General features: G+C 36.3%; 1 pseudogene across 1 annotated transcript; it reads left to right on the top strand.

Moving 5' to 3' along the window:
• Nucleotides 1-838: 838 nt before the first annotated feature.
• Nucleotides 839-2543, top strand: LOC149166715 (transcription factor SCREAM2-like; annotated as a pseudogene). Its single transcript, XR_016260463.1, has 2 exons — nt 839-1762; nt 1842-2543. The product of XR_016260463.1 is annotated as a transcription factor SCREAM2-like (transcript).
• The last annotated feature ends 5660 nt before the right edge of the window (nt 2544-8203 follow it).

Genomic DNA, 8203 nt, shown 5'->3' on the forward strand with positions numbered 1-8203 from the left:
TTTCTTGTGTCTCGTGGCTTTAAGTTGTGTAAATAGTTTAGGTTGTACTGTGGATGACGTTTACATTTAGTGGTTGGTTCTCATACGTGCTGGCTAGATCAATTGATGGAGAGATAGATTGGGCTTCAGAAGTATTGGTAATGTGGGAGCAAATACTAGACGTTTTACTTATAACGCGTTTCGTAAAAGGTTATACCGAGCTTACGCGCCATGGCTTTGTCATTGGGCATCTAAACTGTACTTAGTATGTGTGACATACTATAGGTTGAAAAAAAATATAAAAACATATAAACGGAGAAAACATAGCCATAAAGGGGTCTTGTTTCAGCCTATTGCCTTTATTTTTCTGTAATTTCGCCATTTTTTTTTCGGATGAATTTGCCACCCTCGACAATTTTATATATTTTCATGTTGGTTGAGATGTGGCTCATTAGTCGTAACTGACCCTGAGGATTTCATTTACCACATGGATAAGGTCTCAACATTGGTAGATACTGTTCAGCACTCGGAGGAGTTTCAACAACGTATTAATAATCTCCATACCGAAATAGTGTCTTTCTCCTTCAAATTGAGGTCCTTGAAGTGACACTACCGGGAATTTCTTCCTGAATGAACCAAAACTAATGAAGTTTGTTGCTTAATCAAGAATTAAAGACTGCAAGGAAAACACTACCATCACGCTGATTCCGTCAAAGTGAAAACAAAAAAGAATTATCTAGAAGTGACACAATGGGGCCAATAGGGCTTGTAATTGCATCACGTGACCTGTACAGTGGCTGGAGGCAGTGCCCTTGGGATCTGCAAGTTGAAGAGAAAATACCAAAATACATCATAAAGTTACAAAAATGAGAGCAATTAGGCACCGCATCTACCAGAAAGCCTTCTTGCATTAAGTGGCATATGGCTGCCTCTGATCTTCTTTCCTGATCTGCCTGTGATCTTCTTATAAAGTCGGCCTCCAATTCCTCTCCAGGAATGTCATATGCTGAAGGTTTTTGGGGTATGGCATATTCATGTTCAAATATGTGTCAAAGTGACGAAAATCCGAATGGAAATGTTGCCTTTCTCCTATCATTCGAGGCCGATATTCACCCATCTGAGACAAAATTCTTGCTTCAACTTTGTAGCCTCTCAACGAGGGTTTCATTAATTGGCACATATACAAGGCGGAAGGTGAAATGACAGTAGCATCTCCTACATTGCTCAACGACCATTAAGTCCCCATTCATCTAGTCTGGAATGGGTTTTCGCTACCTTCAGTCAATATTTCTGTTTTTGTTTTCCACACTGAAATCTCACCAATGTAAATGAACCAATGTGAAACTATCGTCTCTGTCAATCAAAACACACCTAGTCTAGCAAATTCATGTTTCTCGACATCTTTTGTCTAAAATTTTAGAGATCCGCTATTGTTTGTCTCATAGAAGTGTCACATTTTCCAGTCAATCTCCTTCTGTGCACAAGTTTTAAGGGTTCTCTGCGATCGTGTCCGATTTTTGGATTATTTGTAATCTCTTTTAGGTATGAATGTAATCGTTGCTGATTGGCTTGGGAAGAGAATCGCTTCTGATATCCTGTGTTTGAAAGTGCAGGTGGAGGTGAGGACACGAGAAGGGAAGGCGCTAAACATCCACATGTTCTGTTCTAGAAGCCGGGGTTGCTTCTATCCAAAATCAGTGGCGTGGATGGACTTGATCTTGCGCTTAAGAAAGCAGCCACAAGCTGCCTCAATGGATTTGCACTAGATGTATTTCAAGCAGAGGTAACGAAATATTTCAATTCATTATGGATTACACTTACTAGATAACGCTCCAACTCTGATGTTTTACACATGTCATCAGCAATCCATATGGGGCCATGTTACAGGGGAGCAGATCAAAGCGTTGTTGCTGGGTACTGAAGGATATCACGGCGGACTTTAGCAAAAGATACCAGCGTTCAACTTCCTCTTCGGGTGAAAAGCATACTATTTTTCAGTCAGATTTATGTCATAATCCGTGGAATTGCCATGCTGGTAGCATTTTCTCTGAAGGGCTTCTGGTTTACAAGATACCAAGGTTAGATTTTCTTTAGATATTCACATTCAAACTGTTCGGAATATGTTAGTAAAGTCATGTGATTGGATGTTATGCCCGAAGTAGTAATCTTCATTCAGTCGTGAAGGCCGGGATTTTGTCGGTTGGATAGTTTATTTCATAGAATCATGGAATTGCTTTCTGCTGGTAGCTACTCCAGCAGATATCGGAATACCCGTTTACACGTATACAAGATTCCAAGAAGGTTAGATTGTCTTTACATATTCACATTCAAATTATTGAGAATATGTTAGTAAAGTCATGTGATTGCATGTTGGGCCGGAATTAGTAATCTTCAGTCGGTCATGTGAAGGCCAGGATTTTGTCGGGAGGATAGTTTATTTCATAGAATCATGGAGTTGCTTTTTGGCGTTCTAATAAATGCACGGAAATTTCATCATAGAGGCAACAGTGTACCCGTGAATATTCTCGTTCACATGAAATATTCTTTCATAGGATTTTGTAATATAATGGTTGTTACTTGTCATAATTGTTTTCGACTAGAATCTCAGCATTACACCAAGCTCAGCTTTTAATTCACGGGGCTAGGAGAGGGGGACGAGTCTGCAAGCTATAAGCATGGTATCGCTCATATATGACAATATATGTAATTACAATTTTGTAAAACATGAGACTTTTATGTCATATTTATGCTTTGGGAATTCGTAGGAATTTTTTTTTTTAATTTTTGGTCATGATAGTCTTAGGGACCAGAATTATAATGTGAATTGTTAGGTTATATTTAAATATTTTATATTAAAAAACCAAACGAGTTATATCTATATAGCTAGTATCCATGTTTTCATTACGTCTATGCGCTAATGTAATATATTCGGAGATATTAGAGATGACCATGGAGAATCAATTCCAATTAAACCTGGCATATCATTTTTTTTAATGACTAAAATGAAATACAGAATAGTTTATAAACAGTTTAGGGCTTATAAGTTAAGAATGTAAGACTATATAAATAAAGCATGTTGGAGTGATCTTGATACCGATGATGATCAGACAGTGAAATAATAATTTATTTATGAAACTTTAGATTACTTGAATTCGTTAGAAAGTTGGAGAATATTAAGATACATCTGATATTTTGAGAGAATGTAGTTTTCATTGTTTGCCTATGATGATGACAAATAAGAAGATTCATTAAGACCAATACTGATTTATGGGGGCCTTGATTCATTCACCTCTAGTCAGATGCAGGGCGACATCAACCCGTCTACTTCCCGTGTCAAAGGAAAGGATTGTTGCACTCTCTTGCTTGAATGAATCGACATTTGTGGATGGTCGTTCATTCGAAAGGTTTTATTAATCTTCATAAAATCTAGGAGAGACTGAATAGCATGGACGTATGCATACCCTTTCTAAGATGTGCAACTAACTGGTGAGGCACGGAAAACCCTCGTGGCGCATGTGTTATTGAAACCGGTAATGTAAAATTTTGAATTTTTTATAATTTTATTTTTATGTTTATGTTTGAAAAATATTAAGAGATTTCTAATATCATTATAGTTTTTATCAAATATTTTGAAATTCTAATTTAATTTTGGCATACTCAAAGTATTGTAAATTAATTTTAGTATATTCAAAGAATTCAAAGTACTTAAAGAGGAAGTGATTTTTATGTTTAATGTTAAAAACGCAATGTTCTGTATTAAAAAAAATGAAATGCACTGGTCAGCTTTACGAAAGAGAGTTTGAAACAAGAGAGTCTGGCTCTGTAGAATGCTCTCTGTTTTCCATGTACATCACACATTATATAGTAATCAAAGATTTAGGGAAGTTAGAACCATAACCTAAAAAATAGAAACTAATTCTTATACTGAGGTCTCGTGAACCAACTCACTATTCTAAGATTTTCTCCATTATCTCTAACACTCTCCCTTAATGGAGAAGGGGTTCACAAATATGCCTAACATCTCCCTAAACATTTCAAACTTGATTTTGCCAAGAGGCTCAGTGAAAATGTCTGCATCATTATCACATGTATTACAATATACCAAATGGATTTCTTTTGATTGCACTTTCTCCCTGATAAAGTGGAATTGTGTATCAATGTGTTTAGTGTTTTTGTGAAACACTGGATTATTAACAAGTTTGATTGAACTCTCTTTGTCGCATTTGATTGTTGTTCCATCTTTCAGTTCTTCACCAACATCTTGGAGAAGTCTCCGCAACCAAACAGCTTCACACGTTGCTACACACATAGCTTAATACTCTGCTTCCATTGAAGACAAGGAAATTGTGTTTTGTTTCTTGTTGCTCCATGTAATCTCCTAGGATCCAATGTTGAATGCATAGCCTATTATGGATCTGTGATCATCTACATTTCCAACCCAGCCTAAATCTATAAATCCTGGTAATCTAACATCAGAGGAATCAATGTAAATAATACCATAATCTACAATACTTTTTAGATACCTCAAAACACATTTCACTGCATTCCAATGACTCTCAAGTAGCTTGGACATGTATTGACTTAGCACACTAACTGCATAAGTCAAATCTGGTCTAGTAGTGGTTAGGTATATTGAGCTCCCAACCAGTTGTTTGTAAAGTGTCGCATCTGCCTCTTTAGAGCCATCCTCACTCTGCAGTTTGATGTTCTGCTGTAGTGGTACTGTTGCAGCCTTACAGTGATTCATCCTAAATCTTTCTAATAGACTTTTGACATACTTTCCCTGGGATAGAAATGTTTGTCTTGAATCTCTCCAAATCTTAAGACCCAAACAGTATCTTAATTCACCAAGGTGTTTCATTTCGAACACTTGTGACATTTGTTGCTTGATTTCTTTGATTAGATAAGTAGCATCACTTGTAATATTAAAATCATCTACATACAAAGAAATCAACACTATGCGCCCTTGTTCATCTTGCATGGTATATAGATTAGGGTCATTTTTACTTCTGTTGTAGCCAAATTGCAGAAAAAATGAATATATATTTTCATACCAAGACCTGGGTGCTTACTTCAGTCCATAAAGAACTTTCTTTAATCTACAAACTAAATGTTCTTTCCCTTTCTAGACAAACCCTTCAGGTTGCTCTAAATAAACCTCCTCTTTCAATTCTCCATTTAAAATGCAGACTTTACATCTAGTTGGTGAATCGTCCAATGTTCCTTAGTAGCTAAAGCAATCAACATTTTGATGGTATTAAGTTTAGCTATAGGGGCAAAGGTTTCTTCATAGTTAATGCCTTCGTTTTGTGAATATTCCTTTGCTACCAATCTAGCTTTTAATTTATCTATGGTTCCATCTGCATTAATCTTGCGTTTATACAACCATTTGCAACCTATGGTTTGTTTCCCTTTAGGAAGTTCAACTAGTTCCCAAGTGTTATTCCTAATTATAGATTCATATTCCTGCTCCATAGCTATTTTCCATTCACTACATTCATTTGCTTCCTTATAACTAGAAGGTTCAACAAAATTCATCATACTATTATAAAAGCATTTTTCCTATATCTCGCAGGCAATTGAGCTTTCCTACCTGATCTCCTAAGTGGTGGGGTAGCTTCAAACCTTTAAACCTTTTTTTATCATCATTCTTTTTTTATTCCCATTATTGTTGTTGATGTTGTATTTGTTGTTGTATCTGCTACTGTTGCTGTATCTGTTGTTGTTCATCTTCTGCCATTGGCTACTGATCCTGATTGTTTCCTATTTCTTCACTTTCTTCTTCCACCAAGAGTGGAATATCCCATTCCTCATTGTGCTTATCAGATTCTTCATGATCCTGCTCATGGAATATGACATCTCTAGTGGCAAAAGTCTTGTGAGTAGAGGGATTAAATAATCTATAATCTTTATATTGTGAACAATACCCTATAAAGGTACATCTGATGGATTTTGAATCTAGTTTTCTTCTGTCTTCCTTTGGAATATGGGAAAATGCTTTAGACCCAAATACTCTTAAATGTTTTACTGCAGGCTTAAATCCATATAATGCTTCATAAGGAGTTTTAAACTCAAGACTCTTTGTAGGTCTCCTATTTTTCAAATAAACCACAATATTCAATGCTTCAGCCCAAAAACCATTCGAATGGTTCTTACCTTTCAACATGATTCTAGCGCATTCCACCAATATTCTGTTATTTTCTTCCATTACTCCATTGTGCTAAGGAGTATGGGGTAATGTGAATTGCTATAATATCCCATGGTATTTACAATACTTGATAAGCTCTTCCTTCCTGTATTTTCCCTCTTGATCGAAGAAAAGAATTTTTATCTGCTTCCCTGTTTGCTTTTCAATCATGTTTCTGAACTGCTTAAAGTATTCAAATGTGGGACTCTTCTTACTCAAAAAATATACTCAAGAAAACTTTGTGCAATCATCAATAAACAATAAAAAATACATTTCACCTCCTAATGATTTTTTTTGCATGGGTCCACAAAGATCTGTGTGCACAAATTCAAGTATTTCTCTATGTTTCTTCTCTACTCGAACAGGGAATTCCTCTCTATACATCTTTCCTAATGTAAAAGAATCACAATCATTATGCACTTGTTTTAACATAGGAATATCTCTTACCATTTCCTTTTTCTGAAGTAACAACACATAATTGTAGTTGATATGACCAAATCTTTGATGCCACAACTCTTCTGTAGTCAAACCCACTGTTGTTAAAGCTCGAACTCGTGTTGGTCTTACATCCAATTTTTATAGACCACCTGTTTGAATTCCTGTAGCAATAGTCTCCATGCCATCTAGCAGATCTTTAATATAACAGTTAGATTTAAAAATTCAACTTTAAGATCTTGATCTGTAATCATGGATACATAAATCAAGTTCTTTGTTACACCGGGCACATACATGACATTATGAATTTGTCTTACATTACCATTAGGTAAAATGACAGAAATTTTCCCACACCCTTTGATGTGATGACTTCTATCATCACCTTGGTAGATTCGTACTCCGTCGTTGATTTATTTAAAATATTCGAACCATTGATTATTCCCCATAATATGTGTTGATGCTCCCGAATCTACATACTAGATGTCTGCATCAACATTCTCATCAAAGTGTGCCATGAACAATCTGACTTTCTGCTCATGATTATCATTCGCGATATGACTTGCATGTCATTTCTACCTCTGTTGTTCTTCATGATATTTCTTCTTCCTGCACTCCCTAGTTATATGACCAAGTTTTCCGCAATAAAAAATTTATTTACAGAGTTGTTTCTATTCGGATTCATACCTTGGGTCGGGTTTGGTCTTTTCTATGAGCTTCCTCCGTTTTGCTATTACAGATTTCCATTTCCTTTGAAGAAGTTCTTTCTCGCCATCAATGCAAGATCGGCACTATGGGGCTTCAGATTCGATCTTCTTTCTTCTTATTGCATCAGTATTCCTATTAGTTCTTCAAAATTCAGGATTTTCTCTCTCACATTTATCACAGTGATGAATATTTGGTAGTCATCGGTCACACCATTCATGGTAATTGTTACAAGATCTATATATGCAGCTGTATCGCTAATGTCTGAAAATTTGTTCTTCAGATCCTTGATCCTTGCTATGAAAGAAGCAACTGTTTCATTCTCCTCCATATTCAGGGATAAGATATTTCTCTTCAGAAACAAAAGATGATTTGTATTCTTGATCTCATACAAATCTTTCAATATTCCCCAGATTTCGCTTGTTGATTTTCATTCTCTGATGTGTGGTATTCCCACTTCTGCTCATCCCCAATTGCAATCGTCCAAGCACTCTGCACTTCTAACAGAGTCTGCATCTTGAATTTCCAATTGGCATAATTGGAGACATCGAGCTTGTTATGCTCATTCAAGCATGCTTCAAACATTTGATTATTCATCATGACGATTAAAAAAATTTGACAGGTAAAAAAAATGTTAGATTTACCCCAGATCTATGTCAAAGACAGAGATCGCTAATCTCCAATATTGTTTGATCTCACAGCACACACGTAGATCATTGTGGCTTCATTCACAGCCTCTACCATGGCCTCCTCGACAAACCTCGACCTCCAAGCAGCCTATTTTCGTTAGCCAATTCTAGGACGCAACCTTCTCTCGGCCTCCACACAGCCCCTCACCTGTTTGCACAGTCAGCGCGAGTTAGCACCACGTACTCAAGAAGGTCTTCATGATTTTACACT

This window comes from Pinus tabuliformis, chromosome 5_1 (genome assembly GCF_031772625.1).
Source record: "Pinus tabuliformis cultivar Carrire ecotype Pingquan chromosome 5_1, CPIR1, whole genome shotgun sequence".
In the NCBI taxonomy this organism is placed as follows: Eukaryota; Viridiplantae; Streptophyta; class Pinopsida; order Pinales; family Pinaceae; genus Pinus; species Pinus tabuliformis.